We start from the raw sequence: 8,182 nt of genomic DNA, 5'->3' as shown, positions 1-8,182 counted from the left end.
GATTAACCCTTAAAGAATAGCTGATGGTAATTTTCTAAACAAATAGGAAATGTCACACAAGAACTAGAACTTTAGAAAGGAAAGATGAATATAAGAGTGTACAATGATCAGGACAAATAAAATAAAATATCCTACTTCACATGACTTTCTTGATTTTTTCTTGGTACCGGGGATTAAACTTGGGTCCTTGCGCTTGCTTGCAAAGCAGACACCAGAACCACTGAGCTAAATCCCCGGCCCTTCACATGATTTTCTTGACTGATAATTGGTTAAAGTGTGACTGACACTACCATATGATGCACTGCTCAGTGTACATAGAGGACATATATAAGACATGTTCATTTAATTAATCTTCATTTAATTACTTTATTAAACAATATAATCATTTGACATATAGGAGATCCACATTGTTTCTTGAAGAAATTATATCAACTTGGACTGACAGGGAGAGAGAATACAAAATCAAAAAGGGCCTCTGGACCCTCCAATTTGTATCATTATGAGACAGGCTAGGAACTGAGAATATTGCTCAGAAGATAGAGCCAAGATCCCAGAGGACAAATGCAAGTTTCATGAAATATTTCCCAAGGAGCAGGTCCAAGCCCTAATAAAGGAACTGTCTAATGTGCTTTGGTGGATTTCAGAATCTCTGTGGATCAGTGACTGCTATGTGCCTCCTATTATCCCTTGCTGATAGGTGTCTATTGCCACTAGCTTGACATACAATTGTGCCATGTATATGTGTGCTAGTGAAAAGAGTCAGATAACTTGGCATGTTAGTTCACAGGTTTAGAAGAATTCTACTGGAATATCTGTATCTGAAAGACTCTTCCATTTAACAATTACACATACTGAAAAATTACTTAAACTGGTAATTTAAATTCTCATAGACTATTATTTACTAAATTATCTCCTGTAATCCTTGCTACTGGGGATGCTAAAGAAAAAGGATTGCAAGTTCTAGGCTAGCCTGGGCAACTTACAGGATCATGACTAAAAATAAAATTTTAAAAAAAAGGAGAAAGGACTGGGAATGTGCCTCAGGACTACCTGCTTTCAATCTCCAGTAGTAAAAAATATTAAGTAATAATAATAATAATAATAATAATAATAATAATAATAATATCTTGAAGAGGGCTAATAGTTCAGTGACAAAGCAGATGCTTGGGATGTGCAAGGCCCTGGGTTCATATCCCCATTACTGTCATAATAATAATATTAATGATAATAATTTAACTAATACTATTACAATTTTAAGTATTTCTATGTTTTTATTGTAAATTTCACAAATGACCCATGTTGCCTGTACTATGCCAACCACAGTTAGAATTAAGGAGGATTCCATCATTGGTGGGCAAAGGCCACTGATTTCCTTGCAAAGTTTTCTTTTTCTGAGTACAGAGTGATCTCTGTATAAAAAGCAGCCTTTGTAGCCTAAATGAAAGAAGAGTAAAATTGTCGTTATTTGCACATGACATGATCTTTTAGATGGAAGATTCAAAATATTTCACCAGAAATCTTCTTAATAAACAAATTCAGAAATGTATCAGATCAAAAAATCATTGCACAAAAATCAGGATCCTGGTGCATCAATCATAAATCACCAAATAGAAATTAGAAAAATAATGCCATTCTCAATAGCACCAAGAAAAACTAACTACTTAGCCATTAACTTGACCAAGGGGGTGAAAAATCTCTCCAACAAACACAACAGTACTCTGCAAAAAGGAATTTAGCGGACATCACAAAATGGAAAGATACTCCCTATTTCTGGATAGGCAGAGGCTGTGTTGTCAAAATGACGATACTTCCAAAACTGATAAACAGATTTAATGTGATCCCAATTAAAATACTAATTTCATTTCTCACAACACTAGAGAAAACCATCCTGAAATCCATATGGAACCAGAAGTGACCCAGAAGAACAAAACCAACTCTGGACATCAGCATCAAAATACCATATTTCAAGTTATAATATAGAGCTACAGCACAGTACTGGCACAAAAAACAGAAATATGTATCAATAAAACAGAATAAATTATACAGAAACAACCTCAGGCACATTCAACCATCTGATCTTTGACAAATGGGTAAAAAAACATATGCTGGAGGAGGAAAAATACTTTTTTAACTAATGGTGCTGGGAAAACTGCTATACACGTGCAAAAGATTCAATCTACATCCATATCTCTCACATATAGTAATCTAAAATTAAACTTTCTCAAAGATCTAAATATTAACACGGAAATAATCTACTGGGAGATAAAATGGGTAAAACTCTTACAAGCACTGGAAAGGACTTTCTAAACAGAACCTCAGTTGCAAATTTTATTATATCAAGTTAAAAACTTCTGCACAGCAGACAAAAGAGCCAACAGAGTAAAGAGACAAGCAACAGAGTAAGAAAAAACTTTTGCAAGCTACATCTTGGACAGGGGGTTAATATCTAGAAAATATTTAAAAACTTGAAAACTCCCTAAAATAAAAGACCAAATCAAAAAATTAGCAACTGAAATGAATAGATACTTCTAAGAATGACAAGTGCTAATGACCACTAAAAACATGAAAAATTGTTCAACATTACTGGCCGTTAGAGAAATGAAAATTAAAACAACAGTGAGATTCCATCTTACTCCAGAAAGAATGGCTATCATCAAGATATCAGATAATACAAAATGCTGGCAAAGTTGTGGGGAAAAATAAAACATTTTCATTGTTTGTAGGAATATAAACTAGTAAACAACAATGGAAATCATTACAGAGATTGCTCATAAGCCTAAAAATACACATTTCATTTAACCCAGATATTTCCTTTCTAGGTCTCGTCCCAAAAGAGTAAAGACATCATATTATAGTGATCCATGCATACCCATGTTTATAGCAGCACTATTTATAATAGCTAAATTTTGAAAGCAGTCTATATGTCCATGAACAGATTAATGGACAAAGAAAATGTGTTATTTATATGCAATGGAATATTGCTCTGCCATAAAGAAGGGCAAATCTGAGTCATTTTCAAGAAAATAGATGTAACTTGAGACTATAATGTTAAGTGAAATGAATCAGACACACAATCTTAAATATCACATGGTTTCCCTTATATGAGAAACCCAAAGTATAAATAAATTAAAGAGTAGAATGTAAGATTGATAAGAGGAAACAGGGAGATAGATCTTTTGCAAGAGGGAAGGCAACCAAGAGATGGAGGAAATAGGCAGGAAGTGGAGAGTAAGGTGATAAAAAGAGAATTAAGATATGTCATGTATATGTATAAACTTCTCACAAGAAATATAACCAATATGTCCTGCAAGCATATACTAATGAGAAGTTGAAAAAAGAAAATGAAAATACTAATAGTAGTTAAATGGAAGATGTGGGGGAATGGAAAATGCAAGAGGGAAATTATGAAATAGAAAGAAAGGAAGATGAGAAAGGAGAAAGAAGTGTGGTGAAAAAAATCCTATCCAAGAATAAAAGAAAGAGAATAGAATTAAGTAAAAGCACAAACAATAAAAATAAAAGCAAAGAACAAAAGATAACAAAAAAAGCAAAAGAAGACAAAAACAAAAAAAAAGAGAAATGCAATTAAAATTGATGGCATAAAGGCCAGCATCAAAATGTAGCCTCTCTGAGAACTGAAATTGAGACACCTGAAAAACAACAATTTAGGGAAAAGAAAAGTATATAGAGGATTAAGAAAGCTGACAGGAAAATTTAGAAATCACAGAGAACCTACAGAAACTGAAGACAGGCGGAGGACAAAGCAATCTGGAAAGTTGGCCCCAGCTCCTAGAAAGGAGATCCTACCTCTGAAAATGAAAGTTAAATCCAGAAGGCCCAACGTCCCCTGGGGAAAACAAAAATTGACAGTGGTAGCCAGAGAAACGATCAGAAGCCCATAGTTATAATAAGGTACAAATATAGTCTAGGGTTTTATTCTGAAAGTGGCTCCTTTCATATGATAGGTGAGAGGTGAAGAAGAAATTTACTGTAGCACCCACCATACCTGGGAGTAATAAGATCAAAAGTTATTTGGGGAAAGTGTTAATTGTTCAAGACAGCTATTCCAGGAATCAGAAGTTACAAAACAGCTATGCTTCAGGTCTCTGGGGTCACCACACCACAATGACTGGTTGGGAAATGACCATAAGAGGCAGTCACACTGGAGTGGATACAACCTAAAACAGACATCACACCATTGACTGACCACACCTCTCACCAAAAGCAAGGGAAGGGGTCAGCATTCACACAGCAAATAATGAACAGGGAAACAAAATAGTCTCTAGTGGTGAGTTACTATCCCTCACCCATATCTGGTGGTTTCCAATACCACAGGCCCTGGGGGGGAAAAAACCACTCAAAAGTGCAGAGTATGTTCTTTGGAGTCATTTTTTTTTTTCTTTGTTTTTTGGAGATCTGTTTTTGCTTTTTCACATTTTCCTTATCCATTCATCCCTTGGTGAAGAATTTTTCTTGTATTCCTCTTTATTTTTTTATTGGGCAATTGAGATCAATGAAGCCAAGCAACACACCTAGAGTCGTGCACACAGCAAGAGATGAAGGCAAGATTTGGCTGTAGACCTCCCAAGCTAATGTATTTTCACCTGCAAGGTTCTACCCCATGATTTTGGCTTGTGGTAAAATATAACTTTCTAACATCTAGAATAGCCACACCTTGTTAAGTAGTGAACTTCCCATCACAGGAACTGTCACTGAAATGGTACCTGTAGGTGAGATTCTTACACCACCATGTCCAGCTCTCACTGACTGTGATGTTAAGCAAGTGAATTAGGAAGCCATGGTCTATTGCCCCTGTCAAATTGGTGAGCATTGCACATACTTCCCAGGATTAGCAAATTATTACCTCCTGGTGATCTAAACCATGAAGGATTTAGAATCCTGCTCCATAAGTGGAAAAACCGACAGAAAATGAGAGTAGCATCTTAGGCATCAAAGGGACGCAGTCAAGCATCAAAGAAAAAGTTCGGCTAATTCAGTTTGACTAGGGCCAAATTGCAAAACAATTAATTCTGGTATGATTTTCATTTTCCAAAGTTGCAATTACTGGATGAAATCAAGTTTAAATATTTTAGGTTTAGCAAAAATGAAAAATATCATGTGTAATAACAAATTTATTAAATAACTAACATAAAATGACTCACTCTGTAAACACTTCCTCAAACAGGACACATACAAGATGTTTCATACTTCACATTGCTTTTATCTCAGTGATGATTGGTGTTTCAGCTAAAATTTTTTTAAAATATATATATCTACAGCTTAGTAAGTGGTTATTTGGGGTTGACAAATCAATATATTATCTTTAAGTATTAATTTAATGTGCGATGGTAAAATTCAAACTAAATCTTTGAAATCATTAAAAAATCTAGATGTGGAATTTAACATTAAATTTTCAATGATTAAGAATTTTTCAGTTTAGTTGTGTGCTGTAAAGATTTATCTCTTTATTGTACACTGATATTCAGTGACTATTTTCAAAATATTATTGAACTGATACGAGAAAGAGAATAATCAGCATAAAGTACATTTTTATAACATTGGTTTTATTTACTTAGCTTTTCCTTGGAAAGTTAAATCATCCTCAATGCTGCAGTTCTCAACATTATGTAAGTAGTCCTGCCATATCTTTAACCACATTTAGTCTATCTCCTTTATCTGTAATAAATTGTAATGTAGGTTTTAGTGTGTTCTGTGAATCCATCTAATGAATCATCAGTTTGGAGAGCGAACAACCTCATGTTGCAATTTGTATTAGAAATGAGGATAGTCTTGAAGACTGTGCCTTCTGAAGCTATAATTAGCCCAAATATTTCATAATTCTTTATGTTTTTGCTATTGTTTGTAATATTTACATTTTAATTCTTATTTTTTTATGCTTTGTCAACTAAGTCCTTTTGAGTGCCTGAATTATATTTAAAATCTACTATTGCAAATTTTTATCCAAGTGCTCTACAGTGCTGTCATGGGCTCTGTAATGCTTAAGTTAAAAGGAGCATAAAATTTTGGTGCACTAAGATGGAAAGGGCAAGACCTTTATAGAGAAATCTGTCTGCTTATACTCCATACCAGTACAGCAAAGAATGAACAGCTCAGATTCCAATGGTTCTACAACTATGTTTAAAGGGACTTTACTGGGAGCTTTCCCAGGTTACTAGGGTATTAATTTGTGTGCCTATGTGGGTGTATATGGGCATACATGCATATGTATGTCTGTATCTATGCGTGTATAGATTCTAATAACAACTCTATACCAGAGGATATGCTATATGGAGAATTAAGACCTGGTTTTAATGAGTAGCTATGCCATATACTTATATAATTAACAAGTCACCATATAATTATATAATTAAATAGTTTTATTTTGCTTAGCTAAATCTCTACCTTGCAAGTTTAGCTAACCTAATGTCAAGGCAATTTATTGATAAGCTGAGAAATACCACGTAAAGATAAGATATTATATTCTGTACTCTTGATAGTACATTTCTCTTCACTTTTCCCAAAGGAAAAGCTCTCTGGGACTCTACAAGGGCCTCACTTATTCTTTGAAACACTCTTGTGTTATTCAGTCTCATTTATTTAATACTTCTCAGTAGATTTGATTTGAACAAAAGGCTCTGTCATTTTTATTTTCTTTATACTTACATTCTGGATAAAAACATATATAATTATTACTTATTAGATAATTCTGTTAATCGAATTCCTTTCTTTCAGCATGTCTTCAAGGAATTTTGCCTTTTGCATGCAATAACACAATACTTAGGAGCTTTTTTACTCTATCAGAATCCAAATATAACATTAGATGGCCTCATTAATTTATTTAAATGCCTTTTTCCAATCTACATTTATTGGATTCAATTTGCATATGATATACTCTGAGGCCTCTAGAGAAACAAAAGGATTGATCCCTACTCTGCTAGAGCTTAGAGTCTAATGAGGAAAAATATATGGAGGCATTTTCATTAACGGGGTATAAACAAGTACAGTGGAAGCTTTAGAGGAACAATTAAACCTGTCTTGAATGGAATCAACCCAGTCTTCTAGGAGAAGAAACATTTAAGGTGTGCCTAGAAGGAATTAGTCTGCCAGAGAGTAACAAGGAAAAGATTACAGTGCAGGGAGAGGAGACCAATGGGCATGACAAAAGCTCAGAATTGCAAGACTACTAGCAATGTTGGAGAATAAAAGTCTAGGGAAGTACAGGGAAGAGGGAGTAGACGAGGATAAATTCAGAAGAGAGGAAAGTAAATAGTAGGTAAAAAGACCATTTGTGCTCTGCAGAGGATTGTAGATTTTATTCTCAAGTTTTGCAGAGATACTTAAGAATCCCATGACATTTGCCCCTTACCCAACATCTTTGAGTTTTCATATCTATGGTGCAAATCAATGTCTTATATATGTGATCATATTTTTCTTTAATCAAAAAAGTTTGGGTTAAGTAAATTAATGAATGATTGTTTTACCAAATGTTAAGGCTTGTTGCATTACTAAACAATGAAGGGCTAATTTTTTGGATACACAGATATTCAATCTCTTTAATGATAGTGACTTCATCATTGTAAGGTGAAAAAATGATCTTTTTGTTCTAAAAAGATGATGTCAGCACCCTGACTTTAAAGAGGAACTTCAAACATCAACACTAAAGCAAGTTATAAAAATACACCTACACAAACACAAATATACATATACATGTATAAACCTGTATCACAATTTCTTTGAATATCAATCCACAAAAGGAGAAAAATGTATTAGATCATTCTTACATCTCTATTTGTCATCAGTAGCTTGGCTAAAAATTAATCAATGGAAACTAAAAAATCATAAGGTTATATTATGTTCTCAATTCATCTATAGTTCCCCAGGACCATCATTTATATTTCTTTTCAGGCTGCTCTGCAACTTCTCCTATAAAAATTCTGCAGAAAAGAGTAGCTCCCTGAGACCTAGAAAAGACACATGTAACTTTGTTGCTTAATAATTTGTCTTAATTCAATAAAGAAATTCGAGATCTGTTTTACAACATGAGAACTATAGCTAATAGCAACATGATGAATATTAGTTCATTGTATTCTTGAAAATTGCTGAGTGTGGATATTTAGTGTTCTCACTACAAAAAAAAAAAAAAAAAAAAGAATTAAATAAATAAATTAAAGCAATATGCAAA

This window comes from Fukomys damarensis, unplaced genomic scaffold (assembly GCF_012274545.1).
Source record: "Fukomys damarensis isolate Sample0158 unplaced genomic scaffold, DMR_v1.0_HiC HiC_scaffold_4, whole genome shotgun sequence".
Lineage (NCBI taxonomy): Eukaryota > Metazoa > Chordata > Mammalia > Rodentia > Bathyergidae > Fukomys > Fukomys damarensis.
This window is presented reverse-complemented; position numbering follows the sequence as displayed.